At 41.9% G+C, this 16,812-nt stretch overlaps 1 protein-coding gene across 4 annotated transcripts in view; it reads right to left on the reverse strand.

Moving 5' to 3' along the window:
* The window catches only part of SMURF1 (SMAD specific E3 ubiquitin protein ligase 1), a 355,902-nt gene that overhangs the window by 172,794 nt on the left and 166,296 nt on the right, over nt 1-16,812 (reverse strand). The window lies entirely within an intron of this gene.

Raw genomic sequence — 16,812 nt, forward strand, 5'->3', positions numbered from 1 at the left:
CTGTGTATATGTATTTCTTGTTGTTTAATAATGCAGGGGTTCTAGTACTGAGGCAATTATTGCTGACTTATCTGCACACCTCAGTGTATAGTCTCTGCAACAAATTCTGTTTCAAGTCTCTGTTCTCTTTCTCTTATCTCACATTGATGGTGAAACACTTAAAAACTCTAGACAAAGCTTAAAAGGATGCATCTCTAATTTGCGCTGAAAGGATGCCAAGCCAAAATACAGCTACAAGCAAGACATTAATAATGTCAGGAAACTGTACATAAGTTTATGCACTCTCCATCTGTGGCTTAGACTTGGGTTAAATCACTTCATAAACATAAGTAGTGGTCCTTTGAACAGAAAAGTATCTTTCTATTAGATAGCTGTCACATACTGATTTTTTTTTTTTTAATCGCAAAACATCTTGAGGAAAACAAAGAACTGCTGCAAAACTGAAAAACAGAATATTCCTATTGATTAACTGAAAGAATGTATTAAAACAAATAAGAATTGATAGAATAAGAAACATCAAGGGCTACACATTTGTCCTCAACTGACCATGCTTTTACGCGACTGCATTTCGTACAATCTACCACATGCATAAGATTACTGTCACTTGTCACATCCACTGCCTCGTGGCAATTTCTCCATAATGAGTAAAAATTTAAATTGTTGTTGATATTATGAGGAGCTACTACACAACCACATTTAGCTTGCAAGCTGTCTTCACTAAGGTGAGCCGAAATAAAGCCACCTAGATTACATTAAACAGTAACTCCCTTTACTTCAAACTGCAATGCCCTATTATACCAAGTGCAAAAAAGTTTCTAGAGTGTAAGAATAAGGCAAGGCACAAATAATTTAAGGCTTGACTACCAGACCAATTTCAGCTGTTTGGTAGGCAAAAAGTCAACTGAAGTATGCCAAAAGGTTACAGTTTGCCTAAAGCGTGTGCACTGCTTACCTCTGGCTGGTTTTGTCATTCAAATTCTTGGTGCATATTCAATACCTTCCTCTGCTTAGGTTTGTCCCTCTCAGGAGGACAAACTACCATTTTTTAATTCACTGATTTGTTTGTATCATTCTTCTGCTCATCTCTAGGGACCAACATGTTTCTTTTTCTTTAAGCACTACATATCAAAAAATGTGTTTTCGGGATCTCTGCCTCATGTGCAGCTTCCTCCCCACAAAATCCAGACACGCCCCTCTCTGGGTTGCTCTATCCTTCCCACCCCTCCCTTGCTCTATCCCTCACACGGTGGAACACATTAATTGAAATATTACTCAGGCAGGAAGTCAGAACGTTACCTTCAAACCTGCATCTGTGAAACACACCAGGGATTCTTGTTTGTTGCCAAACAGTTTAATACGGGTGGGGACAGAGCACTGATAGATGGGGTCATTCGAGTGCGTAGGTAGCTACGGAGTCCCAAAACAGTATGTCTAAAGCTGACCCAGAGCTCTTAGAAATGATTAGATCCCAAAAGTATATACACTTAGTCAGGGTGGAATACATGAATCGGATACAATGTCATACAATATGGCTAGAAAAGTCACAATTATGGAATGTAAGGAGTTCGAAGAACCTGAAAAAGGCAAGAGGAATGTTGAATTATTTAGACAGAAATTTGTTCTGGCCATACTTCAAGAGGTACGTCTAGACAATCTATCACATTTTGGAAAGAAAACCTTGCAGAGCAGATCCTTTGCTGTATAGAACTGCTGTTCAAGAGGGGTCTGTATTCTCTCATTCGTAAATCCTTCAATCTTAGACTGGGAGAGAAGCCCACGGACCCAAAGGTAGATAATACTGGTGTGTACTACATTGGATCATGCATCAGAATCATACTCATATGTCCTAAAAAGAAATACACCTGCATTATTTCGTAGTATAATGGCATTGTATTGGAAGGTACAGGCAGTGAAAACATGGGTAGGTGGTGTGAATCTGAAGTTAAATCCACAGGTTGACTCCTAGGTGGCCAAAGGAGTCAAACAGATATAAACGTAATACAAATGTTATATACAGTGCAAATGCATGATGTATGGTGAATTAGGCTTAATACAGTAGTGATTTCACTTTTCTGTTCATGACTTGCTGTACAGCGAAGACTACTGGTTTAAAGCAGATATGATTCCATGAATGTCTATGACTGATCTGCCAGGCAAACTGTCAGACCACTCACCAGTACTATTAGTACTGAGCTTGCCATTTGTAAGATCAGCCTTCCATCATGAGATTTTCCACAAAGGCTCTCACAAATTAAGTACCCTAATGTGAGATATGCACAGCCATTTACTCATTATTTGAAATAAACCCGAGTTCTGTTTCTAGTTATGCAACACTTTGGCAATTTTTCCAAACATATATTAAACACATTATTATGGCTAATCCACCATGGATTATTAAGTATAAATTCTCTCATCTGGGGCAAGTGGAGAGAGATTTAAGAAAGTAGAACTCAAATATCAAACTGTAAAGGCAGGGATAAATCTAAAATGCAAGACATTTCCCAAACTGAACAGTATGTGGATGGCATAGGTCTTGCCTGGCTGGAGGAGCAGCAGAGATAGCTGGTATGTGAACCTATTATGGTATGCAAGATCTTATTAGCCATAGAGGACCTAGCAGCAGCAGGGAAGTTGCCTGGAACCACTGGTTCAACAGCCCAATTCTAAAAATATACAAAATATATTGGTGCCACTATTATAGGCTTACATAGAAATCCTAGGAGCAGGTATTCTCAGGATCACTGAAATTATGCTATTCTGCGGCCATGGCATTTCCCTCATACTTATATATTTGCCACAGCTGTCACATAATCCAGCACCTGCTGCATAATTTGCAGATTTAAAAAACAAAAACAAAAAAACTAGCACAAATGGTTTCATTGTTAGTAAAATGTGATGTGTTCTTGTGCAGTGGAAGAAGGCATGTTGCAAAGTTGACTGATCATCTTTTAGTTTTGTTGCTATATTTGGTTGCTAAACTGGTACTAATGAAGTGAAACCGTTGGCCAGACAATGGTATCATGTGTAAAACGTACAAAATTATGAAGTGATCCCATCACAAAAGGTACAGCATTATGCTATACAATATGCCTTTTCTTGACTTACAATTGGGTAAACCAAGCCGTATATTGTTGCATAATTCCAGTGGCCTTGGGTATACTACAGTATGCCATATGATATCTACTTATTATGATTCTTCAAAAAAATGGTTAAAAATAATAAACTACCAATCCTACAGGCCTTGTTCACTATCAAATATATATAATAAAGTTCTCACTAGGGTGACTGCAAAATACTGGCAACAAATGAGGCGTTGTAATTCTAAGTCAGTCAGGAACCATACAATTCAGAACCACCTCCATCAACCTAGGTACCTTCTCTGCAACCTCACCTTAATTCGATCCTGAGCTAGAAGCAGTGGCAGATGCCAAAGGCACTCTGGATTTTCATGGTATGCGCCTTTCAACCTACCACACTCCACAGACTCAGCGTAAGGAAATAGCAGAAAGACCTGATGGCTCTCTTGTATTGCTCAGAAATACAAAAAGGAGGGACCGGGAGATTAATGGCCCAGTGTACAATCTCCCAATGCTAATTCTAAGAAAAAGTGTACATTGTTCCAATGAAAAAAGCAAAAAAAGAAAGGGGACCTAATTCTACAGGAGCGAGAACCCTCATGCATCACACTGGATGACTGGCTTCATCAACGAGAGGACTAAACCAATTATGGTGCCTCTAATCGTGAGGTCTACATGTTTCGCGTCTAGTGGTCCAGCCGATTTTTTTTTTTTTTTTTTTTAAATCGGGGACGCTGTCAGGAGGGTAGGTTTACAGACCTACGGACGCGGCATAAATAATGTCAGTTCCAGTTCCTGACATGTGATTCCTAGGAGCTCTATCCTGAGACCGGGGATGGGCGACCTTTTTTGACATAACAAGTAGACTAAAGTAAGTGACTGTTTTGTTTTTTGAATCCCTCTCCCTATTAGGGTTTACACCAATTTAAAGTTTGGGGAAGTTGTTTATTTTTCTTGGTCCTGATGAAGCGTCAATGGATCCAGCTGGACCACTAGACGCAAAACATGTAGACTTCACGACTAGAGGCACCATAATTGGTTTAGTCCTCTTGTGTTTCTGTTGAGAGTATGTGAGCATTATTACTCACCCATTTACTCCCATCTTGCTTTTAATCTTGGTCCCCATCTTATCAACACTGATTAAATTTATGATGGATAACCAATTTTACTCTTTCTCTCCATTTTGCTCAGGTTCTTGAACCTAGGTACCTTATCTATATGATCTGATTCCATCTGCTACTTTCAGAGCAACACGGTTAAGAGCCCCCCTCGGGGAGCCTGTTAGGCATTGCAGCACCGGCCTGACGAGGAGCCTTCCCAATGATGAAGCCAGTCATCCAGTGTGATGCATGAAGGTTCTCGCTCCTGTAGAATTAGGTCCCCTTTCTTTTTTTGCTTTTTTCATTGGAACAGTGTACCCTTTTTCTTAGATCTCTTGTATTGCTCACCTGTCACTAGAGAACAAACAAAGGTACAAGACAGGGATGTCTACTCTCACCACTGCTCTTTTTGAGTTGTAGTACTTCTGGGTGACAGTTCACAGAAACGCAGAGGCTACAATATGATATAGCTAAGAACTGGTGATTAAAAAGTTAACCATTAAAAGAAACGTAGAATAACTTCCTCCTTCCATTGTAGAATGTTACTTATCAAGATGATTGCTCCTTGCCAAATTATGCCTATGAGTTGAGTTCCAATTCCTTGTAATAAAATAATTTTCAGTGGAATTGGATCATTATTCAGCAAACTAGTTTCAGCAGGTAAGCAATCCAGGTCAGATGAGATGTTTAGACTGCGCTACAACAACAGATGGTCTTTGGTTCCAGATTTTGAAACGTAGCACCTAGCGAAACACGGACACCTCATTAAACATTGATTCCATATAGCCTCATTGACCCCACCTAATATTAGCGAGTGAACAGATTACACAATTAAGTTCTCTTTAAGGGACATACGCATCACTAAAGATCACACTGGAGTATGCCCACATAATATCACCCCCTTTCCACATTATATATAATATGCTTGCAACATTAACTCTGTTTTGTTTCAACAAATGAATGTGTATATATATATATATATATATATATATATATATATATATATATATATATATATATATATATAATGTCACTTACCCAGTGTACATCTGTTCGTGGCATTAGTAGCTGCAGATTCACATGCTGTGCACATCCCGCCATCTAGTGTTGGGCTCGGAGTGTTACAAGTTGTTTTTCTTCGAAGAAGTCTTTTCGAGTCACGAGATCGAGGGACTCCTCCCATTTCGGCTCCATTGCGCATGGGCATCGACTCCATCTTAGATTGTTTTACCCGCAGAGGGTGAGGTAGGAGTTGTGTATATAATAATAATGCCCATGCAATGGAGTGAGTATGTTCACATAATGTGACTAAAAGTATTATATTTACAAATTTACGCGTTTAACTTTGATCAACTTACACCGGCTACAGGCTCCCGGGGAGGTGGGAGGGCGCATGTGAATCTGCAGCGTCTCATGCCACGAACAGATGTACACTGGGTAAGTGACATTTTCCGTTTGATGGCATGTGTAGCTGCAGATACACATGCTGTGCATAGACTAGTTAGCAGTTATCTCCCCAAAAGCGGTGGTTTAGCCTGTAGGAGTTGAAGTTGTTTGAAATAAAGTTCTTTGTACTGCTTGTCCTACTGTGGCCTGTTGTGTTGTTAACACATCCACGCAGTAATGTTTAGTGAATGTATGAGGCGTAGACTATGTGGCTGCCTTACAGATTTCTGTCATTGGTATATTTCCTAGAAAGGCCATTGTGGCGCCTTTCTTTCTAGTGGAGTGTGCCTTTAGTGTAATAGGCAGTTCTCTTTTAGCTTTAGCATAACAGGTTTGAATACATTTCACTATCCATCAGGCAATGCCTTGTTTGGATATTGGATTTCCTGTATGAGGTTTTTGGTAAGCTACAAACAATTGTTTTGTGTTGCGAAACTGTTTGGTTCTATCAATGTAGTACATTAGAGCTCCTTTAATGTCTAATGTATGTAATGCTCTCAGCTACAGGGTCTGGTTGTGGAAAAAAAACACTGGGAGTTCCACAGTTTGGTTTAAGTGGAACGGTGATATAACTTTTGGCAAAAATTGGGGATTTGTACGTAGAACCACTTTATGTTTATGTATTTGTATAAAGGGTTCCTGTATGGTAAAGGCTTGTATTTCACTTACTCTTCTGAGTGATGTGATAGCTATTAGGAAGGCTACTTTCCAAGTTAAAAGTATTGCATTTCACAAGAGTGCACGTGTTCGAATGGTGGACCCATGAGTCTTGTTAATACAATATTGAGGTTCCATGAAGGAACTGGTGGTGTTCTGGGTGGTATGATCCTTTTTAGGCCCTCCATAAAAGCTTTTATGACTGGGATCTTAAATAGTAAAGTTGAATGTGTAATTTGCAGATAAGCTGAAATTGCTGTGAGATGTATTTTAATGGATGAAAAAGCTAACTTAGATTTTTGTAAGTGTAGTAAGTAGCTTACAATGTGTGTTGCGGACGCGTGTAATGGTTGAATTTGATTATTATGACAGTAATAAACAAATTGTTTCCATTTATTTGAGTAGCAATGTCTTGTAGTAGGTTTTCTAGCCTGTTTGATGACCTCCATACATTCCTGTGTGAGGCTTAAATGTCCGAATTCTAAGACTTCAGGAGCCAGATTGCTAGATTGAGCGATGCTGGATTCGGGTGTCTGATCTGTTGTTTGTGTTGAGTTAACAGATCTGGTCTGTTTGGTAGTTTGATGTGAGGCACTACTGACAGGTCTAGTAGTGTTGTGTACCAAGGTTGTCTTACCCAAGTTGGTGCTATTAGTATTAGTTTGAGTTTGTTTTGACTCAGTTTGTTTACTAGATACGGAATGAGTGGGAGAGGGGGAAAGCGTAAGCAAATATTCCTGACCAACTCATCCATAATGCATTGCCCTTGGAGTGAGGCTGTGGGTACCTGGATGCGAAGTTTTGGCATTTTGCGTTTTCTTTTGTTGCGAATAGGTCTATTTGCGGTGTTCCCCAGTTTTTGAAGTAGGTTTGTAGTATCTGGGGATGAAACTCCCATTCTTGGATCTGTTGGTGATCGACTGAGATTGTCTGCCAACTGGTTCTGAATTCCTGGGATGTATTGCACTATTAGGTGAATGTGATTGTGATTCGCCCAATGCCAAATTTGTTGTGCTAAGAGACACAGTTGTGATGTGTGTGCCTCCCTGTTTGTTAAAGTAATACATTGTTGTCATGTTGTCTGTTGACAAGAAGGTGTTTGTGAGCTATTAGCAGTTGAAATGCCTTCAACGCTAGAAACACTGCTAGTAGTTCTAGCTGATTTATGTGAAGTTGTTTCTGCTGAGTGTCCCATTGTCCCTGGATGCTGTGTTGGTTGAGGTGTGCTCCCCACCCTACCATAGAAGCATCTGTTGTGATCACGTATTGAGGCACTGGGTCCTGGAAAAGCCGCCCTTGATTTAAATTTATATGATTCCACCATTGTAGCGAGGTGTGTGTTTGGCGGTCTATCAACACTAGATCTTGTACTTGACCCTGTGCTTGTGTCCATTGTGTTGCTAGGCACTGTTGTAAGGGCCGCATGTGTAATCTTGCATTTGGGACAATGGCTATGCATGAGGACATCATGCCTAGTAGTTTCATCACTAATTTTACCTGATATTTCTGGTTTGGGTACATGTTTTGTATAACGTTTTGGAATGCTTGTACCCTTTGTGGACTTTGAGTGGCAATCCCTTTTTTGTGTTGATTGTTGCTCCTAAGTATTGTTGTATTTGACACGGCTGTAGGTGTGATTTTTGGTAGTTTAGTGAGAAACCTAGTTTGTGAAGGGTTTCTATGACGTTTTTTGTGTGTTGAAAACACTGTTCTTGTGTGTTGGTTTTGATTAGCCAATCGTCTAGATACGGGAACACGTGTATGTGCTGCCTTGTGATATGTGCCGCTACTACTGCAAGGCATTTTGTAAATACCCTTGGTGCTTGGTTGTTATTCCGAATGTTTACACTTTGAACTGGTAATGTACTCCTTGGATTACAAACCTTAAGTATTTCCTGTGTGAAGGATGTATGGGTATATGGAAGTACGCATCTTTGAGATCTAATGTGGTCATGTAGTCTTGTTGTTTGAGCAAGGGGATTACGTCTTGAAGTGTTACCATGTGAAAGTGATCTGATTTGATGTAAAGATTTAGTGTTCTGAGATCTAATATGGGTCTTAGAGTTTTGTCCTTTTTGGGTATGAGAAAGTACAGGGAGTAAACCCCTGTTCCTTTATGATGATTGGGTACTAGTTCTATTGCATCTTTTTGTAACAACGCTTGGACTTCTATCTGTAATAGATCCATGTGTTGTTTGGACATGTGTGTTTTTGGAGGCACATTTGGTGGTAATTGTAGGAATTCTATGCAATAGCCATGTTGGATGATGGCTAGGACCCACGAGTCAGTTGTTATTTCCTCCCAATTTTGGTAAAAATCTGTTAGTCTCCCCCCCCCCCTCCCCCCCCCCCCCCCCCCCCCCCACTGGTGTTACGTGTTGGGGATTTGTGACACTGTTTGTTTTGAGGGGTCTTGGGACTTTGGAACTTCCCTCTAGTCTTAGGGAACTGTCCACCTCTGTATTGTCCCCGAAAGCCTCCTCTCTGATACTGGCTCTGGTTGTGGGCCTGGTTTGTGAAGTTGAGGGTTCTGTGGTTTGGCCCCGAAACCCCCCTCTAAATTGTGTCTTCCTAAAAGTGCCTCTGATCTGTGGGGAGTAGAGCGCACCCATGGCCTTGGCCGTATCTATCTTTTTTCAGCTTCTCGATAGCGGTGTCCACTTCCGGCCCAAACAACTGCTGTCCATTAAAAGGCATATTAAGCACAGCCTGTTGGATTTCGGGCTTGAATCCTGAGGTGCACAGCCATGCGTGTCTCCGAATTGTCACTGCTGTATTTACAGTTCTTGCAGCTGTGTCTGCTGCATCCGTTGCTGAACGTATCTGGTTATTTGAGATACTTTGGCCCTCTTCTACCACTTGTTGTGCACGTTTTTGGAATTCTTTGGGCAGATGTTCAATAAAGTGTTGCATTTCATCCCAGTGGGCTCTGTCATATCTTGACAGCAAAGCCTGTGAATTTGCAATGCGCCATTGATTGGCTGCTTGTGCTGCCACTCTTTTTCCCACTGCGTCGAACTTGCGACTTTCTGTGTCGGGTGGTGGTGCATCTCCGGAGGTGTGTGAATTCGCCCTTTTACGTGCTGCGCCAACTACTACTGAGTCCGGTGTCAGTTGGTGCGTAATGTACATAGGGTCTGTTGGTGGAGGCTTGTCCTTTTTCTCCACCCTAGGAGTGATGGCCCTGCTTTTAACGGGTTCTTGAAATATTTGCTTTGCGTGTTTCAACATTCCCAGTAGCATTGGAAGACTCTGGTACTGACTATGTGTGGACGACAGAGTATTAAATAAAAAGTCATCTTCGATAGGTTCAGCGTGCAGTGTCACGTTGTGAAAGGCAGCTGCTCTGGACACCACCTGCGTGTAAGCAGTACTGTCTTCAAGTGGTGATGGTCTTGCTGGGTAACTGTCGGGACTGTTATCTGACACACGCGCATCATAAAGATCCCATGCATCTGGGTCATCTTGGCTCATGCTTGTGTGTGTTGGAGACTGCACCATAGGTGGGCTAGCAATTGGTGATGATTGCGGTGAGCGTTGAGGTGATGGTGGCGGAGTTACTTGTTTTGCCACCTTTGCTTGTGGTTGTTTATCCTTCTCTTGGAAAGCCAGTTTCCTTTTCATCCTTATAGGAGGGAGAGTTCTTATCTTCCCTGTCTCCTTTTGGATATGGAGCCTTCTAGGTGTATAATCTGGCTCCCCTGCTTCTAGCTCTTGCCCGAATTTATGGCTTTGCATTTGTGTGGAAAGCCCTTGCTCCTCTGTGTAGGAACTTGTTTTCGGCTCCGAAGCCGGATGTTTCGGTATCGAAACCTTTTCCACCGTCTTTTTCGGCTCCGAACCCACTTTTTTGTGTTTCGGTGTTCCGATCTCTCGGTGCCGACTCATCTCGGTGCCGGTATCTCGATGTCGAGATTGTTCTGACCCGGTGTCTCGGGCCGAGTCTTTTCTGTGCCGGTATCTCGACCTGAGTCGGATGACTTCGACACATGTGTGCCCCTTTTCGGTGCCGATGGACGGTCACCAATTTTTTGGGTTAAGCCATGGCGTTCTGGCGGTGGCGTCCCCTGGGCTTTGATGATTTTAACGTGAGTTTTGACCGGGGCTGTTTTACTCACGGTTTTCGGCATCTGTTCTGTTTCGGCCTCGTCCGAGTCAGCAATGTAGAAGGTTTCTTCTTCCTCCAAGTCGTAGTGTCCTGACGGCGCCGACGCCATTTGAAGCCTTCTCGCTCTCCGGTCCCTCAGCGTTTTCCTCGATCGAAACCCTCAACAGGCCTCACAGGTATCCTCTTTGTGTTCGGGAGACAAACACAAATTACAGACCAAATGTTGATCTGTGTAAGGATACTTGTTGTGGCATTCGGGGCAGAAGCGGAATGGGGTCCGTTCCATTAGTCTTGTAGACGCACGTGGTCAGGCCGACCAGGCCCTGCCGGGGAATCGAAACCCCGAAGGGCCACCGGAGCTCTTCCAAATTCGGTGTCGATCTGTGTTAACTAACCCGATACCGAACGCAAACAATACCGTCAAATTTTTCCGATCTCCAACTAACTTTCTGAACCGAAACACGGAGCGAAGAGGAACACGTCCGAACCCGATGGCGGAAAGAAAACAATCTAAGATGGAGTCGACGCCCATGCGCAATGGAGGCGAAATGGGAGGAGTCCCTCGATCTCGTGACTCGAAAAGACTTCTTCGAAGAAAAACAACTTGTAACACTCCGAGCACAACACTAGATGGCGGGATATGCACAGCATGTGTATCTGCAGCTACACATGCCATCAAATATATATATATATATATATATATATATATATATATATATATATATATACACACATATACATACATATACATATATACATATATATACACACACACACACACGTAACTAAATGTGTGATAGTAGCTTGGAGATTATCAAGCTTTGTAATGGGGATGAGAAAGGGGCCTGGAGTTCACTGTAGTAAGTGCATTATTTATGGTTCTACTAACTTGATATGATTAATACCAAATAATGAAAATAAACAAGACTGTATTATATACACTTTTCCTTTCCCAGATAGCCTAGTTAAGTACATTATGCCAACCTCTTGAATCATGTATTGACAACCTACTGAGAGAATGCAACTATCACAGAATTAGTCTGAAAACTACGTTTGAGACTCCACTTTCACAGCTGTGCTTTATTCAGTGGAGCATTTCCTGCTAGTGGTGGAGCAGAAGCTCAGATGGGCTGGAAAAAAGTATCTTCTGCCCAGGAGTTAAACTTAAAATGAAAATAAGATGACTACCAGAAAAGAAGTGATATGGACAAAACGTTCATGTGACCTTTTAGATGTCCACCCTTAGAGCAAGATTACAAAAACATTTTATATTAAGAGCAAAATGTGTTACAGTACTCTTACTGGAAGTTGCTTTAACTGGTGGGGATAGCAAAATAACTTGTGCTGGTGCAGCGAGGCTGACTTTCGGGGCTAACCTTTAGGTGAATACTCAGAGGTTGCTTAAAGTAGAAGGGTAGATTTATGAACTGGCTTTGTGAATCCATCAAAGTGAGCAACAGGAACCTTCTCAGATCCTGATGGAGGGGGATATGAAAGGTATGCTGGGAAAGAGTCACTCTCTTGAACTGTTAGGTTAGAGTCCAGTATCCACCCCAATAGGGACAGGAAAAGATTTAGAATTGTTGCTTTACTGAAAAATCATAGGTGTGGTAACCCTGCCCAAAAATCAGCGAGTTGCTTCAGCTCCTCTAGAATTTCATGACACACTCACTGCGTTCTTCATTGCAGCAGCAGTGGGATGTAAATGCTACCAACAGCACCCTGCCATCATTACTAATCTAAGTCAAAATTAGAAGCAGCTAGAAAGGTTTTCATTAAGATGTGGTGTGTCCTTTGTGTGGAGACTGAACAGGACTCACAAACCTAAATCAGTTTGGGTTGCTTATGTTCCCGTTCAGAGGTAACCAAGTTTAGGAGCACAGCTTGGATAGTTCCTGTTGGAGCAGTATCAAGGCTCTTCAGCATAGGTCTATCCTCTGCCTTTTGTAAGACAAAACAAAAAAGCTATGGACCTGAATGCAGCCCAGAGTCATGAGCATTGGTTGAGATTCTCAGTCATTCCACTCATTACATCACATTTGCATCTTTCCCTCCTTTAAGCCATTTAGGAAGGTTGTAGGACAACCACACGTGCCGAAACGGATGCCTGAACAATGCAGTTGTAACCACAACCGCATCTTTACCATGTATGCCTTTACCACAAATTTCGTAGAAAAAGCAAAGAAAATGTGTGGTAAATTCCCCCCCTAATCCCAGACACCCCTGCCCTGCAATAACCCTGCCCCTACCCTTAAAGCTACACAACTCCCTCAGCCCTAAATCCAAAAAATAAAAACCTACCCCAACCCTACCCCCTGCCCTTAAAACGACCCCGACCTGCCCCCAAGCCATAAATAAAATTAAAAAAAACAGACCTCCCCAGCCCCTAAAACCACCCCAACACCCCCGGCCCTGAGTCCAAAGTCTAAAAAAAACTACCCCGACCCTCCACCCTAAGCCCTAAATCAACACCCCTACCCAGTAATCCACCCTAACCCTGCCCTTAAAACTACCCCGCCCCACCCTTAAAACTACCACGACCTCCCCCGTCTCTGATCTCTAAATAAATATTTAAAAAAACACCAACCCTCTACCCTGAGCCCTAAAACCGCCCTATCACCCCTAAAAACAAACCCCCTCCCCAAACTACCCCATCCGCCCCGCCCTGGGCACCAAATCAAAAAAGCTACCCCAACCCACTCGCCCTTAGCCCTAAAACTGCTCCCACCCCTAAAAAAAACACCCCACCCCAAACCTGGCCCCAGTTCCACTGACTTCTCCCGACCCTCCTCCTTCCTGCTCCACACCTGTGCTCGCCCAACCGCAAAGCTAGACCGCTGCCTCTACCACACATGCGTGGTTAAGGCATATGCATGGATCAGGCTGACTCCACACATATGCGTGACTCAGGCAAGCGTTGTTCCACTTCCGAACAAACAGCATGCATGGCCGAGCCCACGTAGTTTAGGCTGTTTCCCTGTAGAACCCATAGTGTCTTATGAGAAAACTTTGGGTTTTCCTTGAAAGGTCTCCACGTGGGCAATGAGGTTGAGGCAGAGGAAGAGAATTAATGTAGGCTTAAAGTGAAAAGTTGCATTTACCCTGAAAACAGAAATCCTTGGCTCACAAGAAGGAGGAATGAAATCTGATCACTAATCCTGGGATGGAACACATTGAAATGGCTTTGAACATTCCATTTTTGTATTGCTACAGCAACTTAGTAAAGGGAGTTGAAATCTTTCTTCTAGTTAGATGAAAGTAATTAAGATTCTCCCTGACCTACTGTTTCAAGAGTGACAGGCCACTCTAGCCTCCCAGTGAAGAGACTGATGTTCAATGACGTTGCAGCAGTGTCAATAAGATCACCAACATCTGCCTCTCTTCCAAGATTGAAGGTTGTGCACTGGGTAGATGCTTTCTGCACTTGATGATAGTAGGGAAGTACCTCAGTCAAATATGTGCCAGAGGTTCAAATAAAAGTCTAACAAATAGATTGGTACAGCTATGGCAAAGAAAATGCCTACCAGATTACTAAATTTACTAGGTTCGAGATACACTACCTTAATGTTAACATAGGACAAACACACATTTCAATTCATGGAGGGTGTAATACCCATCACAGAGTGAGGCAGAGTTTTACCTGTGATGGACATTATCGCCCTTGACAGACCTTTCATTTATTAGCTAGAGCCCTGAGAATAGCTAGTTTAAAATTATGTCTAATCAAATGTGGCTCTGCCTTCGTGGGGAATGGTGGCTCTTGTGGGAGCAAAAAAACTGAGTGAGGAAGTCACCGAAGTTAGAGCACACAAAATCTCCATTAAGTGGCACAAATTTCAAATGGACAGCATCTGCACTCATAGGCTTACTGTTTAGTGCACAAATTTCACCCAAAACGGAATTAAGTATCAGACACCACTGCATGGTCCACTTCCTGACTCAGTTTGAACACACACTGGACCAAGCCGCTGTTAGCGTGATCAGGATCTGTGGGAATAGAGCAGTTAAACTCATCTGTAAAGCCATTCTTTTGTGTCAAGGATTTAGCCACTGAAGATCCTCGTAACAAAAATGTCTAACAAATATAGGCTGTTATCAATAAGTGTTTAAGAGCTGCTGTCCAGCGGTTTTGTGAAAAGGCTGGGTTAGAGGCAGACTTAGAAAGTGCACTACATATGGCTTACTCCTCAGACAGGTTGTCAACCCAAAAGAAAAATCAGCCAGATATGGATTAAGAAGAGGAGATCCTACTCTTCCAAATTAATAGTGCTCGAAAAGCAGGCTTCTGTCCAATTGATGGAAAAAGAAAGACCGCATGGATTTGTGAATGGGAGGCAAGAATAAGTGTAGGAAACAATGTATTTACCAGTAACAATTGCTTTGCGACTTGTGATAATGTTGTGCATTATACCACCATCTGGTGTCTGGGTCTAGAAAAACATAGAAAATGTTAACTTTTGTATTTTGGGATTTAACTGTAGGTGGGGTTAGGACGGCTGATGAAGTCAACCCAGGCTGACCAGCATCTTCATATTTCAATTTTCCACCCTCTACTTCAGTAACAAGAAGCCTGTAGTCTCATCAATAACTGAATGGTTACCCACAGGTTGATCGGATCTGAGCATAGATGCTGTCTTAAGCAGAAGGGCCTTAAACATTTTTTTAACTCGTTCAAAAATAAACATACTCTAAGTTAACTATTCCAGAAAAAAATATACACCTGCATAAGGTAAGCATTTTGCAGTTGGGAACTCTCGGAATGCACGTTCTGTGCAAAGAAAAAAAAATCTAGATTTCAAACAAAGTTTTATGTCTATTCAGTTTTACTCTTGAGCCAACTTTAAATGAGAAAAATAAGAGCGGAATGCCAACATGTGTCAAGATCTAGATATGGTCCTTCTGGGAAGCAGACAGAGCTTCTTATATATGTAACATCACAATTTAGAATACAAAATCTCGGCAAGAAGGTTCTAATATCTCACAATTTAACTGTGCAAAAAGAACACGACCGATGTGCAATGGAAATCAGTATTGGTTAAAGATGGTAATGAAGGCAGCTCCAGATTATGCTGGCCAAGAGTTTTTAGACAGTCTTTCAGACTGCTTCCCCAAGAATGCTGGAAAATCAGCATTGCACTTGCTTGCTAAGAACTGTCATGTCTCAAAATGACTTCTGCTATTAGTTTGCTGTTTCAGCTCCACAAACTCACACGCAAGTCACAAACACTCAATTTCAGCAAAAACATTACCAGCTTTAGTTTGGAGGGTCGACACTTCAACTGCATTTTGTCATCTTTAACTCAAAACAGAACGTGAATGCAAAATAGTCAATATTTAAATTCCCAAGAAAAATATACAAACATTGTTCAGGTCACTACTGCAGCACAGGCAGACATGTATAAGCAACAATTAGGTTGAGACATTTGCTTTGAAGAAAAATGAATTTCTGATGAACTTAAAAACCGAAAGTGAGGCAAGAAAAGAGTTGATGAATTTACCTTTGACAAACAATACAGTGAGAAGTTTCACTCTGAATACGAGTGGCTTTGTCTAAAACTCAATCAGAATACTGTCATATTCTATAGTGCTCTTTTCCTCAACTTGTCATCCATTTAGCACAGAGCAACATAGGGTCTTAGCAAGTAAGTTTTATGAAGAAAGGTTTGGTAACTACATGTTTGAATACCAACTTAGAACCTATAATATTCACAAAGGATGTGAAGGAAATAAGATCAATAGGTATGGTCTTTGCCACTCAGGAAGGCCTTGAGTGTGTGAATATAAAGCTTTCCTTTTTCACTTGGGGGGTAGTACAGTAGCCTGTTCAAACATGCATGAAAAGGCATCCTCAGCCCTGAAGAAAGTCCCAGGCCAGGCTCATTGTGAGAAGAGAAACATGTTGGCTTCTTTCAAAGATGGGGTGAGTCCTTGAACTCATGGGTACCGTTGATGTATGTTTTTAATCTTACTAACAGACACCACTATTAAAGGTGTACTACTCTGGTAGTCCGCTAGGTATTTTTAAACATAACTGGATGCCATTACTATCCAAAAAACTTCATCTAAGAACTCCCTCTTGGTGTAGTTCACTGTGAGGTTGAGTCCACCTTGGTGGCCCTGTCCTACCAGGGTGGGGATAGGTGGTCTATGATGAAGCATGACACGACTAAGTGTGTGAAACCAGCTATTCCAGAAGGAGGAAATCCCTGCAAATATATCAACACAACAGTTTTAAGAAGAGATCATGAGCAGTAGCAGGATCATAATCAAAGACGCTGTGGCCCACCGACTGATCTGATTTCCTCCACATCCTTTGTGTATATTGTTTTGACGTTGGAAGGACATGTGGAGGATTCCCATCTCATCTCTTTTTGTGTAAGGCAACTTCAAACCTAACCTCTCTACAACAGGAATGTTAGACAAG

Source organism: Pleurodeles waltl, chromosome 10 (genome assembly GCF_031143425.1).
Source record: "Pleurodeles waltl isolate 20211129_DDA chromosome 10, aPleWal1.hap1.20221129, whole genome shotgun sequence".
Taxonomy (NCBI): domain Eukaryota; kingdom Metazoa; phylum Chordata; class Amphibia; order Caudata; family Salamandridae; genus Pleurodeles; species Pleurodeles waltl.